This window comes from Schistocerca americana, chromosome 4 (assembly GCF_021461395.2).
Source record: "Schistocerca americana isolate TAMUIC-IGC-003095 chromosome 4, iqSchAmer2.1, whole genome shotgun sequence".
NCBI classification, from domain to species: Eukaryota; Metazoa; Arthropoda; class Insecta; order Orthoptera; family Acrididae; genus Schistocerca; species Schistocerca americana.
The window spans coordinates 343479718-343496111 of record NC_060122.1 but is presented as its reverse complement, the minus strand read 5'-3'; the positions used below and the strand labels follow the sequence as shown (position 1 = coordinate 343496111).

At 40.5% G+C, this 16394-nt stretch overlaps 1 protein-coding gene across 1 annotated transcript in view; it reads right to left on the bottom strand.

The window, feature by feature from the left end:
* LOC124613471 (odorant receptor 43a-like) overlaps window positions 1-16394 on the bottom strand; it is a 65701-nt gene that overhangs the window by 36740 nt on the left and 12567 nt on the right. The gene's annotated exons all lie outside the window — the stretch shown is intronic.

The following is a 16394-nucleotide window of genomic DNA, read 5'->3' as shown; positions in this document are numbered from 1 at the left end:
GTAAGGCCCCTTGTGGAGGGCGACCAGTTATAATGAATTATATATTGTTATTGGGAATGCAGCTTGCCGCTAACTTGGTGTAATGTTTGTCTGTAAAGACGTGTATTTGTTGCCTTTATGATTCCTTCACTCTCACACATAAATCTGTACAGTAAAGTAAGGGCCTCCTGTTTTGTCTTTAGGCTTATCCGTGATAAGACAGGCAAACATTACACAAAGTTAGCGGCAAGTTGCATTCCCAATAACAATATATAATTCATTATAATGGCGACCGTGACAGGACACGTTTTTGGACGTTGCTAAAATAATTTTGTTCTCTGTTTCATGTGAACTACGACGAGCCAACTTAACTGACGCTTGGATAAGAGAGGAAATACTCGCAGTCAAATTAAGTGGATCTGCAAATAACAACATAAAACAACACGCTGGGCGCAGAGAAAGGGCCAGATCTATAATTTTATTATTAAAGCTTGCTAGTATAGATGAAGCATACGCTTTTCTATCTAGTATTATTGGGTATTTGAAGATTGATTAATTGTGTTCATGCTAGATGTAGTTTGATTGGCCGGCCCCAGTTGCATTTATATGTATAAGTACAGTAAGAAACTAGCCACAGAAGTACTCTTGTGTGAAGGGAGATATGTATATAGTGGCAGTAGAAAATTTATATGGTTTTAACTAGGGCAATGTTTAAGTTGAGTCAAGCAGAGCAGAGCAGCACGCAACAGCCTTCAGCTGTTAGCACTGATAATAATGATACAGTAAGAAGTGTTGTAGAACCGATGGCTACAGATAGAGCAATAGAACGCCCTGTAGATACGGAGGGACATGTAACGGCAAGTACGCAACATGGATTAGATCCATTAGTCATTATCATGAGACAGATGCAGATGATAACTGAGAGCATGAATAATATGAATACAAAATTAGCCTCAGTTACTGAAGGGCAGGAAAATTTGAAAACCGACATGAACACGAAATTAGCCTCAGTCACTGAGGGGCAAAATGATTTGAACGCGAAATTAGCCTCAGTTACTGAAGGGCCAAATTATTTGAATACAAAATTAGCCTCAGTTACTGAAGGGCAAAATGATTTGAACGCGAAATTAGCCTCAGTTACGGAAGGACAGGAAAATATGAAAACTGAGATTAAGCAGCAGTTACAAGACAGTTTTTCCGAATTAGAGCAGCGGATAGAGGCGAAGACCAAGGAACTTAAAGATCAGGCCGAAGAGACGGAACGAAAATTAACTGCACAAATAGAATTGGTGAAAGCTCAATGTGAGGAATCTACTCACCGCGTACGTGTAGAAATGAAGGAGTATGTGGCTATTAAGATAGATACTGTACGGGAACAGGTGGAAATGATTCCGCAATTAGTACAAAAGCAAGATGCCATGTCATGTGCAATTGCGCAACTTCCTGAATTGGCACGTACGCAGACTAACCTAAAAGAAAGTGTTGAACATCTGACAGAGCGTCAAGACGTTATAGACCACCAAATTAATGTATTAACGGGTAAATTATCCGAAATCACATTAGAAAATAAAAGGGTAATGTGTGAAAACGTTGAGCAAAATGTTAAGGCAGCATTCCAGAGTCTATCTGGCAAACAGGAAGAGAATTTGTTTGCGAAAGGACTTGAGGAAGTGCGACAGCAGTTAGGTGCTGATTTAGAGCATTGGAAACAAACGATAGAAGAGTCGATGCGCGTTTCACAACAAGGCTCAGAACAAATGAATACAGGCCAGCAGCAGAAGTTGGCAGCGACTATAGAGCCAGTTACTGCACATTCGCACACGATACCGACTGGTGTAAGTAACTCAAACATTAAATTGCCACGAGCTAGTTGTTCGCGTGAATTTTTATCTAACGGAGATTACGAAAGCCTTTGCCATGCCGAAGAAAAAATGATAAAGCATCGGCAATTCCAGATTTTTAACACTGACAAAAGGGGGGTCCATCCAATTGTAGATTGGATAGATCCATCCATAAGATTCTACAGTGATTATGCTAAAGAACTTGCCCCCTTTCTATCAGCAATTTATCGTAGATCGCTGGAAGAACGTAAAGTACCTAGCGACTGGAAGAAAGCGGAGGTCGTTCCCATTTTCAAGAAGGGTCATAAATCAGATGCGAATAATTATAGGCCTATTTCGCTTACGTCAATCTGTTGTAGAATAATGGAACATGTTTTGTGTTCTCGTATTATGACGTTCTTAGATAATACAAATCTCCTTCATCATAACCAACATGGATTCCGCAAACAGAGATCATGTGAAACTCAGCTCGCCCTATTTGCCCAAGAAATTCACAGTGCCGTAGACACTGGCGAGCAGATTGATGCCGTATTCCTGGACTTCAGGAAGGCATTTGATACGGTTCCGCACTTACGTTTAGTGAAAAAAATACGAGCTTACGGAATATCGGACCAGGTTTGTGATTGGATTCAGGATTTCCTAGAAGAAAGAACACAACATGTCATTCTTAACGGTTCAAAATCTGCAGATGTAGAGGTAATTTCGGGAGTACCGCAGGGAAGCGTGATAGGACCTTTATTGTTTACAATATACATAAATGACTTAGTTGACAACATCGGTAGCTCCGTCAGGCTATTTGCAGATGACACGGTTGTCTACAAGAAAGTAGCAACATCAGAAGACTCGTACGTACTCCAGGAGGACCTGCAGAGGATTAATGCATGGTGCGACAGCTGGCAGCTTTCCCTAAACATAGATAAATGTAATATAATGCGCATACATAGGGGCAGAAATCCATTCCAGTACGATTATGCCATAGGTGGTAAATCATTGGAAGCGGTAACGACCGTAAAATACTTAGGAGTTACTATCCGGAGCGATCTGAAGTGGAATGATCACATAAAACAAATAGTGGGAAAAGCAGGCGCCAGGTTGAGATTCATAGGAAGAATTCTAAGAAAATGTGACTCATCGACGAAAGAAGTAGCTTACAAAACGCTTGTTCGTCCGATTCTTGAGTATTGCTCATCAGTATGGGACCCTTACCAAGTTGGATTAATAGAAGAGATAGACATGATCCAGCGAAAAGCAGCGCGATTCGTCATGGGGACATTTAGTCAGCGCGAGAGCGTTACGGAGATGCTGAACAAGCTCCAGTGGCGGACACTTCAAGAAAGGCGTTACGCAATACGGAGAGGTTTATTATCGAAATTACGAGAGAGCACATTCCGGGAAGAGATGGGCAACATATTACTACCGTCCACATATATCTCGCGTAATGATCACAACGAAAAGATCCGAGAAATTAGAGCAAATGCGGAGACTTACAAGCAGTCGTTCTTCCCACGCACAATTCGTGAATGGAACAGGGAAGGGGGGATCAGATAGTGGTACAATAAGTACCCTCCGCCACACACCGTAAGGTGGCTCGCGGAGTATAGATGTAGATGTAGATGTATTTTGAAAAATATATAAATATAACTAGATACTGGGACAGACCTATGCCCTTGCCAGACATAATAAACATACTTAAGGTAAGACTACCAATTAGCATCCGGAATCAATTGATTTACGGCAATGATAAAGACTTGGAGTCGTTCCTCACGACGTTAGACCATATAGATATTATCGAAGAGAACAACCAGAAAGCCCGTAATAACAGATTCCAATATAGGGAGATAGAACCTCCGCCAAACGATAGGCAAGGGAATGCACAGAGATCGTTAAATAGTGGAGAAACCCCTCAATATCTCAATAGTAATACCGGCTATAGTCTTGCGAGGGGCTATCCAAGGAACAACAGGAATGGGAAAAGATACAATCCCGTGTGGGGGAACGAAAGGAATTTCAGACCCCAAGCCTGGAATAATAACAGTAATAGAAAGTGGAATCAACCGGGGGGAATGAGTTCAAATAATCAACATCAGTGGGGACGGACATCTACGAATCAACCGGTAATTGCCGAAGTGACGGACGATGTCAACCAGCAGGCAAATCAAAATCCAACAAACTTGTAAGGACCTACTCGTGCCCCGGAGGAGCGGTCAACAATTGGTTGAGGGGCAACAGGATATGTGTATCCATGCTAACGTATAATGATGGACGATTACTGGCAGATGAACTGACCGAGGACTTAGAACCACAGGATGAGGATAAGGAACAGGTGGCAGTAGCCGAAGTGCAAGTCATTTTGGAGACTGTACCTATAGTGGCGGTTTTAGACACAGCTGCAACCACAAATGTTATTTCGGAGGCTCTATTCAACAAGATCAGAAATATAAGACGAGTACCAATTTTTCCAGTTCAAAATTGCAGAATAATAGGCGCCGTTGGGGCTCGATCGGCTAATCTAAAAGTGCAGTCACTACTTAGTGTAGAAGTCGGAAATGTAGCAATATTAAGCACATTCCTTGTTGTGAAAAATTTGGTGGTAGATTGCATTATCGGAGTCGACAGCCTACGTCAATACGGATGCAGAATAGATTTCAAAACAGGAAAAATTTGGTTAAATGTAAATAAACAAGAAATTGAGTTGGACTTGTTGAAAAAAGAAAGCCTTACCAGAAAATATAATAGTGAGATCAGTGTGCAAGTAATCAGGACGGCACAAAATTCGAAACGGCACGTAATTAATGAGTTCCAAGACAAAGAAGATTTCGGTCAATTAGTGTATGAGAAGTTAAATGAATCCGACTGCATTATTGAAGATCAGAAGAAGCAGCTCAAAGAATTATTATTAGCGTATGAAAACGTGGTTGATGAAAGGCCAGGAGTTATTAAGGGATACATATGCCATCTCTACGTTAAGCCGCACGAAACGTATTGTAGAACTTTCTATCCTGTTCCCTAGAGGTTAAAGGCTCAAGTTCAAAAAGAAATAGATCGCATGTTGAAATGGGGTTTGATCGAACCCTCTACAAGCCCATACTGCTCACCATTGTTGGTCGTGCCAAAACCAAATGGGACTGTGAGACTGGTACTCGACGCCAGAGAAATAAATAAAATCATAATTCCAGTGAGAACACATCCGGAAAACATAGACGAACTTATACAACGGTTCCAGGATGTCCAATATTTGACGAGCATTGATTTGCGGAGTTCTTATTGGCAAGTCAAGCTGGATGAGTCATCAAGGAAATATACGGCTTTCATTTATTCCGGAAGAAGAACGCTCGTGAAAAACATAACAATAAACTGTGTGTGTAGTGTTAGAAAACTTTAAACTGAAATAATTAATCAGTGACATAGATTATAGAAATAGTGACTAACAATTACTATCGAGTGCTACAAAGAAGATAGTGGAGATAGGCTTCACCTGTGGTTTGGGTGAACATGGAACTTTAGCATTGCTAACGTCATCAAGATTTATAAAGGATCTAACTGACCTTCAAGAAGAATGAAATGTTTCCCGCAAATGACGCTGAATAATCAAAAGAGGTTCCGAGTGAATGTTCATATATAGTTTCAAGTGCATGCTTAGATGTGTAAACGTGTGAAGGGATGTGTTGTGGCAGTGAATCGTGAGTGACGGTTAACGCCGCAAAGATAGTTTCCCGCGCAAAACAGTTGACGTCGGCGCGAGAGTTAAAATCGATATAGACGACACAGATATGCTTTGTAAGAGACTCGCATCAAACGCGAGGGTAAACTGATTCATGTTGAACTTTAAAAGGAAAAGGTGTTATAATTAGAAGTTAAGAGTTTTTAATTTATTAATGAATGTTTAAAGAAAGTAATATTCATAGAATTAATAGTTATTTAATGGTTCGTGTTCGTTTTGGAATTGTGTTTGAAAATCCATTTCCATATATGTGCATGTATGAACGCCGTATGAATCAGAGAATAAATGAAAGAAGTGAATCCGCATTCCTCAATGCTAATAACTTTCACATTACAGCAATCAAGCGGAGAAATATATGTATTTAAGATAAAAAGTTTTTGAGTATAGATAAATTATATGACTTTTCAAGGAAATGATGGATTATGCCTTTGTATAAAACGAACCACACTTTCCATTATTCGATGATTTGAATCCAAAATCTACTGTAAGTTGCATGAATCCTTTAAATTACGAAGAACAAATCAGTGATAGAAAATGTGTCAGAGTTTTTTGGACTTATAAGCACAAGTGGGGATGCAAAGTCAAAAAGAATATTCAAATGAGAGTAAATATGATGATGTTTTTGGCAACATCATTAGTTAATGCCTAAATTCCTTGAAGTACGTCGTAAGAAAAAGGATGCATGAAGCCATAAGGATTTTGCTTTCAAAAAGGAGAATCTTGGACGGTGCAACCTAACCAGTTCTTTTACAGGAAGAGTTTCCCTTTTGGTCATTGCTAATTCTGTTGGAATGAATGTTGCATGTGAAATCGGGTATCCCTGTTCCTTCTACTCTTCCCATTGTGGGCCGCGTAGAAGACCGACTACAAAGTGGGCCGCGTAGAAGACCGACTACAAATGTGGACGTCGGGGACATGCAAGACCCGGGGGAGTTTTAGCACCGCAAGATATTGTCCTAGGAACAAGATTGTAAAACGAAAACTTACGTTACTTATTGTAAATTTTTTTTTTTTTTTGCTAGAGGCACAAATCACTCTTCTCCAAATCGTGATATAAATTGATCCCTGTCTTTCCTTTAGAGATCTATTTCAAAATTCTATAGGCTTTCCTATCTTCTATGTACCGTAGGCTGGGGGTCTAGGCTTAAGAGGTTTTCCAAGGTTTCCCTGCTTAAGAAAGTTCCCGAATGGGTAGACCCTGATAACAGTTGCAAGAAAGATCATCTTCCTTGGTTGTGCATAGCAGACATAACACCTTGATGCACGTAAAAGCAATACAGCCGCGGTACCTGTCTCTTCATTTCTTCCGTTTTCAATATTTCTTTTCTTCGTCTGTCTTAAACACAATATTCTTTTTCAGTCGGAGGACTGCCAATTATCACTTCCGGGTTATCCACACTAATAGATAGCTCGCGAAGTGTGTTCGGTAAATCAAAATTGAGCTAACAAACTTCGCTCGCTGCGAGGGGCATTGTAATCTCCCCACGGAAAATTACCCTCTACCACGCAATAATTAATAATGGTCAATCAAATCATCCACATTTATTCACTTTTGAAAAGTATCTGATCGGATTTTCTAGTAATATATGCGCCGACAGCTCGTCGACGCCAAGGTATTTTCCAGTACGTTTATTCTTTGGAATAACAGAGAGACATATATGTATTCTCCATGGTTATTATAGACGGGTAACGAGGACAGCTTCGGAAGTATCTGTTGGAAGATTGTCGGGTTTCTAAAAGAGACATATTTGCTCTTCTTCTTGCTAAAGCGAGCGATTAACGTTTGTGCCACTAGCGGGTTATTTGAAGAGAGAGAAAAACTGTAAATACAAATTAGGTAAGACTTGGAATCAACAGAAAACGGAACATGTAATGGAGATGGATTGAATATACAATTTTCCACAGAAATAAGGTTTGTGATCCTTTTATTCTAGAGTGAATGACGAATGAGTTCTTTGGCTGAATCATTGATGATTGTCTTGGCCCTGTAATTAGTGGGGAAGTTTCAGCTGTGACGAAGAGAGCCTGCAATCGACAAGTCTTTATAAAATCGTCCAAAAAGGCTTCGGACACATCTGAAATTCAAAATCTGTCGTAAAAGGAACGAATTGTTCAAACGATCGATTTTCCCAACTGAATGCAGCGCTTAACAATAATAATAGATATAAAGATCTTTTACAGCAAGCCAGCCGCTGAATGTTAAGACGAAGGGCTCCACCAGAGATTCTATTGGGCTGATTTCACGTAATGAAATATTATATTTAAAATCGTACAGAGAAAAGAGAGAGAGAGAGAGAGAGAGAGAGAGAGAGAGAGAGAATGAAATTAGAGAAAATACTCAGAATTCTCCATTAGTATAATTGTTTGCCTGTCTTATCACGGATCAGCCTAAAGACGAAACAGGAGGCCCTTACTTTACGGTACAGATTTATGTGTGAGAGTGAAGGAATCATAAAGGCAACAAATACACGTCTTTACAGACAAAACATTACACCAAGTTAGCGGCAAGCTGCATTCCCAATAACATTATATAATTCATTATACAATATTTGGCACATATCACCCCCTCCCCCCCTCTAGGAGGGACAGGGGGGCAATGGTCGACAGTTTACAGATTGACTGTCATCAGTCCTCGACCACGACGACTTCCAGTACCCTGAACGCATGATGTTATTCTGCCTCTTAAATTTAGAACGCTGCTGGACTGTGGGCACCATCGCAAGTCTCACGGAAATGGGAAGAGGACCGACTCGAGTCTACTGGCTGCAACACATGCCAGGATGTTCCATGTTTTGTCTTGGACACTAGTGCGTATTTTCTCACATAGTCTACCATCGCGCCATTACTAAAAGCGTGACATAAAATTGGCACACGGTGCAGGTAACGTTACTGGGCCGCTTAAGAGGCAGTGAGCGGTGGAGGACAACGGCAGATATGACTGGTGCCAGAACATCACTGGCTTGTCACTAGTATCGTCAGACGCACGCATGCCAAGCAATACTAGTAGTTAATCTAACGACATGCTACACCATCAAAACGTAGTTATTGCTATAAAGACAGTCAATGTAACCACACGCGGAATTTCGACTGTTATGTAGCTTAGAGGTGATGACCACTCGCACGTCGTAAGCGGCCAGGACGCAAGTGAGTTGGGTTCCTGGTGGGAGATTTCATTAGATTTCATTGATTGATAGCACGACAGAGATGCAGGCGACGCTTAGCGCTGTTGGACACTAGAAAAGGCACTTAAGTGGGTAAACTTTTCGCCTGGCCTCACACAACACATATGAAGGACCTTACAGACAACACAAATTGAGCATGTGTCATCTCAGTTTACGCCCAGCAAATCGTGTTGCGTCGTTGGTCTTTTGAATTTCAGTGTGACGAATTCATAGAGAAGCTTCATGACAATCTGCAATCAAATGCCAAGAAATTTCCAAATTTTACACGGATGATGAGGCATTCAAACTGGAGGGGCAAATTTCTTATTAGTATTATTGCTCTCTGTACAGTTCCGCTGCCTGCGTAGCATTTCTCCAACTTTCAACAACAACAACAACAACAACAACAACAACAACAAAAGAAACGTTATGTCGATGCAGTTTGTAGGAAGGACAGCCTTTACTGTATGCCTATTCTACACAACAGTATTTAAACGGACTAAACTACAATACGAAATGTACTCGTACATAAGAAAACAGTATTGCAATAACTGTTCTGCTAACTTACATTCCCCATAGATGAGAAGCATTTCTACCTTCTCTTCTTTGGTGTACATTCTACTCACACAACTCTTCAACTGGCGATGGGTGACGGAATGACGGGTGTGCATTCTGCTTATGTTTACATTTGTCCTCTGTCAACGTCAGCACGTGGATGTGTTCCATTACCCCGAGTACCTGCACTACGCGCTGGGAGCGTCAACGTCAATGCTGTATTATGCAATTAATAACGTTGTGTTTCAGTGAATGGTACACTGTGATACTTTTTAATTAGGTCTTTAGGAGAGGAAATGAATTACCGAATAAAAAAATACAGGGTGCCATTTTAAAAAGTCATACCGCTGTTAATATCTTTGTAAAAAACAAAGCTACAACGAAGGCAATCATGCTGATTGATGTCCCCCTGACGGCTAAGGAACATTTGCTTGAAACATTTTGTAATTTTCATCATGGTAACCAGCTATTTAGGGTGGTTAAGATAAATGGGACACACTGTATATTACATGTATTAAAATATGTAGTCCATGTCTGTCTGAACGTTTATTATAGTATTGTATAAAAATTTGAAGCAGATCCGTCAGGGACTTTTCGAGTTTTTTGCTAACTATCTTTCCCTTTATGTAGTATATATATTTATATTCCATATACAGGGCGTTACAAAAAGGTACGGCCAAACTTTCAGGAAACATTCCTCACACACAAAGAAACAAAATATGTTATGTGGACATGCGTCTGGAAACGCTTACTTTCCATGTTAGAGCTCATTTTATTACTTCTCTTCAAATCACATTAATCATGGAATGGAAACACACAGCAACAGAACGTACCAGCGTGACTTCAAACACTTTGTTACAGGAAATGTTCAAAATGTCCTCCGTTAGCGAGGATACATGCATCCACCCTCCGTCGGATGGAATCCCTGATGCAGCCCTGGAGAATGGCGTATTGTATCACAGCCGTCCACAATACGAGCGCAAAGAGTCTCTACATTTGGTACCGGGGTTTCGTAGACAAGAGCTTTCAAATGCCCCCATAAATGAAAGTCAAGAGGGTTGAGGTCAGGAGAGCGTGGAGGCCATGGAATTGGTCCGCCTATACCAGTCCATCGGTCACCGAATCTGTTGTTGAGAAGCGTACGAACACTTCGACTGAAATGTGCAGGAACTCCATCGTGCATGAACCACATGTTGTGTCGTACTTGTAAAGGCACATATTCTAGCAGCGCAGGTAGAGTATCCCGTATGAAATCATGATAACGTGCTCCATTGAGCGTAGGTGGAAGAAACTAAAATGAGCTCTAACATGGAAATTAAGCGTTTCCGGTCACATGTCCACATAACATCTTTTCTTTATTTGTGTGTGAGGAATGTTTCCTGAAAGTTTGGCCGTACCTTTTTGTATATTAGAAGATTAGATAGCCTATGTCTGTTGTACATTTATGATATCACTCTGAAAAAGAATGAGAAAAACGGCCAAGAACTTTACGAGATTTTTGCCAAGGACACTTCTAACGTATTTCTTCAATTATCCAAGTTTCTTTACAGTTACCTTCGTAGTATTTATCTTTGTTTTTCCAAATCTGTGATATCTTTTTAGAGATGTCTAGTCCTCTTCAGCTGAACTGCTCACTGTGTTATTCCTCATCACAGACCTACATCTTTTGGAATCTTCCAATTGGCCTCAGGCTTCCTCAGTACTTCAGTGCCCACTTCCTTCTACACTATTTCTTCTGAGCGATTCACTTAAACTTCAGACCACGCTTCAACATTACTAATTTGTGATCTGAGTCTTCATCTTCATCTGGGTATGCCTTAAAAATCAATACTGCTTTCGGAATCTCTGTCTGACCATCATGTAGTACATCTGGAATCTTTCCTTGTCTCTGAATCTTTTCCAAATACACCTTCTTCCCTTGTGATTACTGAACAGAGTATTAGCTATTACCATCGGGAAATTAATTGTAGAACTCAATTAGTCTTCCTCCTTTCTCATTCCTACTGCCAAGCCCATATTCTCCTGCAACCCTTTCTTCTGTTTCTTCACCAGCAACCGCGTTCCAATTCACCAAGATTATTAGATTTTCAGTTCCCTTTACATAATGAATTACTTTTCAGTATCCTCATATCCTTTCTCTATCTCTTCATCTTCTGTTTGCGACGAGCGCAGGTATACCTAAACCATCCCTGTAGATGTTGCTTTGCTGTCGCATCTGATGAGAACCACCCTATCTATCACTGAACTGTTCAACGTAGCTCATCTGTGTCCTACGTTCCTATACATAATGAATCCTACACAAGTTATATCATTTTCTGCTGCTGTTGATATTATCTTATATTCGTCTGACCAGAAATCCCTGTCTTCCTTCAATTTCACTTCACTGCCTCCCACTATATCTAGATTGAGCCTTAACATTTCCCTTTTTAAGATTTTCTAGCTTTCCTCAGTCTTCTGACAAATACTTCAGCTCCTAGAATGTTATCCCTTTATTCTTTATTTTATCTTTACCGCATGGTGGCCTGCTTTTATTTCCCTATTTCTAGATAATGGGAATATAAGAACCTTCAACATCGCAGCGCGTCAGCAATCGTTGGTTAATATATTAAGAAACTAGAAACCCGCCTCGATTGCGAAAAAAGCACCTAGTTTTAACCTAGGTTTCGGCGTAGATAACTAAACCACCTTCGGAACAATAAAACCCACAAGTGCCTAAGAAGACCTTTGTTAATGATTAAAAGAACACCATGGCTATACATTTATGAACGAAAAAAAGGTAAACACAAACAGTACATATGTACAATGTCAAAACCACTACTTAACTTAATGGTATACGCTCCACTTCACTCCGGGCTATGTTCGGTGAGCCATGACCCGCCATAAACTGCAGCTACAAATGGTCGAACACTTACACGCCCATGGGTTTTATTGTTCTGAAGAAGGTGTAGTTATCTACGCCGAAACCTAGGTTAACACTACGTGCTTTTTTCGCAATCGAGGGGGGTTTTTAGTTTTTTAATATAATGGGAATACCTTATCTTTAGGTCACTACCACCTGAAACTGGACGATTACGAGAGACATTATTGTGTACTAGTGAATCCGGCAATATATCGCAATTGCTAAATCTGCATTGGAACTGGATATACGTCTCAATGTCCTCCCCGCCAACCCCCCCCCCCCCCCTCCGTTTCACTGTCCGTCTCCTCTGCCCCCTATCTGCGCCCGCCCATCACCTTCTCCCTTCTCTCTCACTCTCTCTCTCCCTCTCTTGTTGTCGATCTCCTCCTTCCGAATTTCTATGTCCAAATTCTCCCCCCCCCCTCCCCCCGGCTCATCTCCTCTTTCCCCCTTTACCTGACCTTGTTTATTAGTATTGGCGACAAAACATGATTGGGAACTGTAATCGCTTAAAATGAATGGGTAAATCGTTTGGAACATCTGGTGTACAGGATATGAGCGAGAGCTCTCCAGCTTCTGAATTAGGGTATTTCCCGTAGTTTCAGAGTTTCATTCGGTAAACAGGTAGGATTTCAAAGCTTCGGACGATTCAGATTCCGTAGGCATACTCTAATCATAAACCAATGAGACACCACTTGCCTTTTTTTTTGTTAAAATTGATTGCAAGAAAGAAAACGTAACACATTGTAGTCTAGACAGAAGGAATGTATATCGGAGAAACAATCTGTCTTATTGTTTAAATGCCCTGCTAGTTTAGTTACAACGACTGCTATATAGAGAGACAAACCATACAATTTCATAGAACAATACAGCATTTTCTTTCTCGCAGTCAGTTTCAACAGAAAACCTTTATATTATTGATTAAAACCTTTATACCAGTGCCATAAAGCTTGTGAGAACCGTTCACCGTATCTTTTGCTGAGAAATAATTGTAAAGAACAAGACCGTTACTTTGCGTCGCTTTCCGAGTGAATTAGCATTGAAGTTGGCTAATCAAACCGTCGCGCGTGGATATTGAAGGGGCCCATTCAATTGACGGTGTGGCCGAACGCTTGGTTTTCTGAAACGGAGCAAGAGAACGATACAGAAAGTGGATTTGAAGGTTCGTTTGGTTTCCTAAGGCAAAAGGGCGCAAGAGAGCAATACAAAAAGTGCACTTGGGACGACGGTAGGAAGAATCGAATCTGAGCCAAAAGCTCAGCAGTCTCGTGCGATCCCTCCTACCGCCCCAAGTGAACATTTTGTATTGCTCTCTTGCACCCTTTTAAGCGCACGAAACTGTCTGTGACCAACAGCTGGTCACATAGCATAGACGATAGCGCACGAGACTGCTGAGCTTTTGGCTCAGATTCGATCCTTCCTGCCGTCCCAAGTGAACCTTTTGTATTGCTCTCTTGCGCCCTTTTAGGAAACCAAACGAACCTTCAAAATTCGATCCTTCCTACCGTCCCAAGTGCACTTTTTGTATTGCTCTCTTGCGCCCTTTTAGGAAACCAAACGAGGCGGCTCAGCATTTGGCTCTGTTATTATGTTGTAAATCTATGTTTGTCGTCCTAGAGGTGTGTTAAGTCGGTCTGCATACTCCAGGTGGCTCATTTTCGGTGTTCTTTCGACCAGATTTATTTCAACGCCTCACTTCCACTTTGTATTAATTTAATCGTATCAGGAACCATGTATCATAAAATAAAAACACCTAGGTAATATCAGTATCGTACTATAAGCATTACCAGTTTTCTGCAACCAGGTATTACCAAATAACACGCACCTTAAATGCTGTGTGGCGAATGTTCAGCCACCTCACAGGCTTAGTGGGTAGCTGACATAAGTTTTTTTAGGGCGCATGTAGTTGCACACAGCTTGCAAATGAGGAGATGATCCATGGCTTGCTCTTCTCCGCATTCGCTCAGGGTGGAGTCATAAGAATGTTGGTTTTACATCTGCCGACTCCACATCGTAGCCTAACGTGCGTTTTCCACGTCATCCAGCTTTCTTCATGACGGGGAAGTAAGTTATCACATGGTGCCATTAATTCTAGTTTGCGGTCTCTGTTACTCCAAGAATTTAGTCTGAATGTTGAAGGTTGTTCCGTAATGTTTTCCGTAGTCTGGAGGAAACTACATCTTGATATCAATTGGGCAGTGCCTGGAGAGGACCGATAAAGGCGATGGACCTCTCTGATGTCCGGGGATGGGCTACTGCTACACATTAAATCTTTTGGAATGGAGTTGATCTCATGCAGCCTGTAATGAATTTGCAAGTCTCGTTTAAGGCGAAGTCTTACCTATCTGCCATAACTGGAACTGTACCAGATAGGACAGGAAAAATTCTCGTGCAGAGTAATTGAGGTGTAACGCATCCATTCTCAGAACACGAGGCTGTGACCCTTAAATTGTACCAGCTCGTTTCCGGTGGATGTTGTTTCTTGCTGATGCCTTTCTTTTGGTGTTAAAGCATTGGGTTTTGTAAATTAGGGTTCAATGAAACATGACGTTAGGGCTGTGTTCTAACTGGGTATCTTTCCAGGTGTATTGAATGTGTATGTTTACCGTGTGTAATGTTGGTAATTGTTATAGTGTGTTTATCCTTAGTCTAAAGAAAAATCCCCCAAACAATACAACCACTACTGTACACACACAAACACAAAACAATAACACTCATAACATGACTAAGAGAAAGAAATAGTACAGTGTGAAATAGAAACACAAATTAACACTCAGCGTAGCAAATATGCTAGTAAACTAGGATTACAGACCGTTTACAGAACAAGAAACACACTCCGGTCATATTTACAAACAGCAACCGAAAACCAAATAAAGTTGATGGAGTAGGTATTAAAAGTTGGAGGTTCAAAAACGCAAATCATAGTATCTATCAATGACTGGAAGAAATTTCAAAACTAGGTATAAGGAACATACATGAAGATGGAAGTATCAAAATATCCATTCTACCTTCACTTAACACTTGATAAAACTTGAGCATGAAGCATCTAACCTGGAACAGGACATAAAAGGTGTTTGTTGGAGTGAACGATTACAACAAAAAACTCCTGACCTTACAGGAAAACTTCCTCGTACATTGAGCCCTGGCAATGAACAAGAAAGTAATTGCTGACCAAGTCATTATAAACAATCACTTGTTGATCATGTCAGCCACTAAAACATAAACAGATAAAATAATAATTTAATATCTCTCGACTCTTGTCCCTCTCTCTCTCTCTCTCTCTCTCTCTCTCTCTCACACACACACACACACACACACACACACACACGAAATATCTACTCCATCACACCACCACACAAAAAATAACACACACACTCAGATGACACCCACCCACACGTAACAGCACTCGCACATACATGACAAATGAACAAATATCACGCTACACATTGGCACAACAACAGGCACAAAAGACAAATGATAAACAAACAATGACAGTTGGCAACACTACTCACTATAAACGCACACATTCAGTACACAGTGGAAACGAAATGTTAAAATAAATGTGGTCGAAAAAACGCCGAAAATCGACCAGCTGGAGTATGCAGACCAACTAAACACACCTCCAGAACGACGCACGTGGATTGACATAATCAGAAATCGTAAGTAACACCGAAAGATAATTTAACCTCACGAAACTGTGCTGCAAAAGTTGTTTCTAGGCTGATAAAACAATACAATAACGAGGGAAAACTTAACATAGTAAAATTTTTGTTAAATACTATGGAATGCATTACAGGCCACAGAAGATGCTTCACAAATAAAAGAAATGAAATGCGTATGGCAGAAAACAAACTGCCTTTCATTTAGTTGCAAAGACAGAAAACACTTCCATGAATTTTAAACATACATTTGAAGGAAGTAAACAACATACATCACTTCAATATTATTAAAAATTTTTAATGATGGTGAACTGAGTAATATGCAATGTTTCTTGCTGTTTAAAAGCAGATGATTTCATAATAACATCATTTTTCGCTCAGTCTGTGTTCATAACATCTGAAGATTTGTATGAATACGCCTTTACAGTAGTGAAGAATGACCTTACACATGGGAAAGTCTGATGCTTTCAATCAGGATTATGGTAAATGGATTTAATCACACTGCTTTCACAGATACAGGTTAAGTACATCTGTAAGGGGAATTTTAAAATTTTATTGTTGTTTGGTCTAGATAAATAA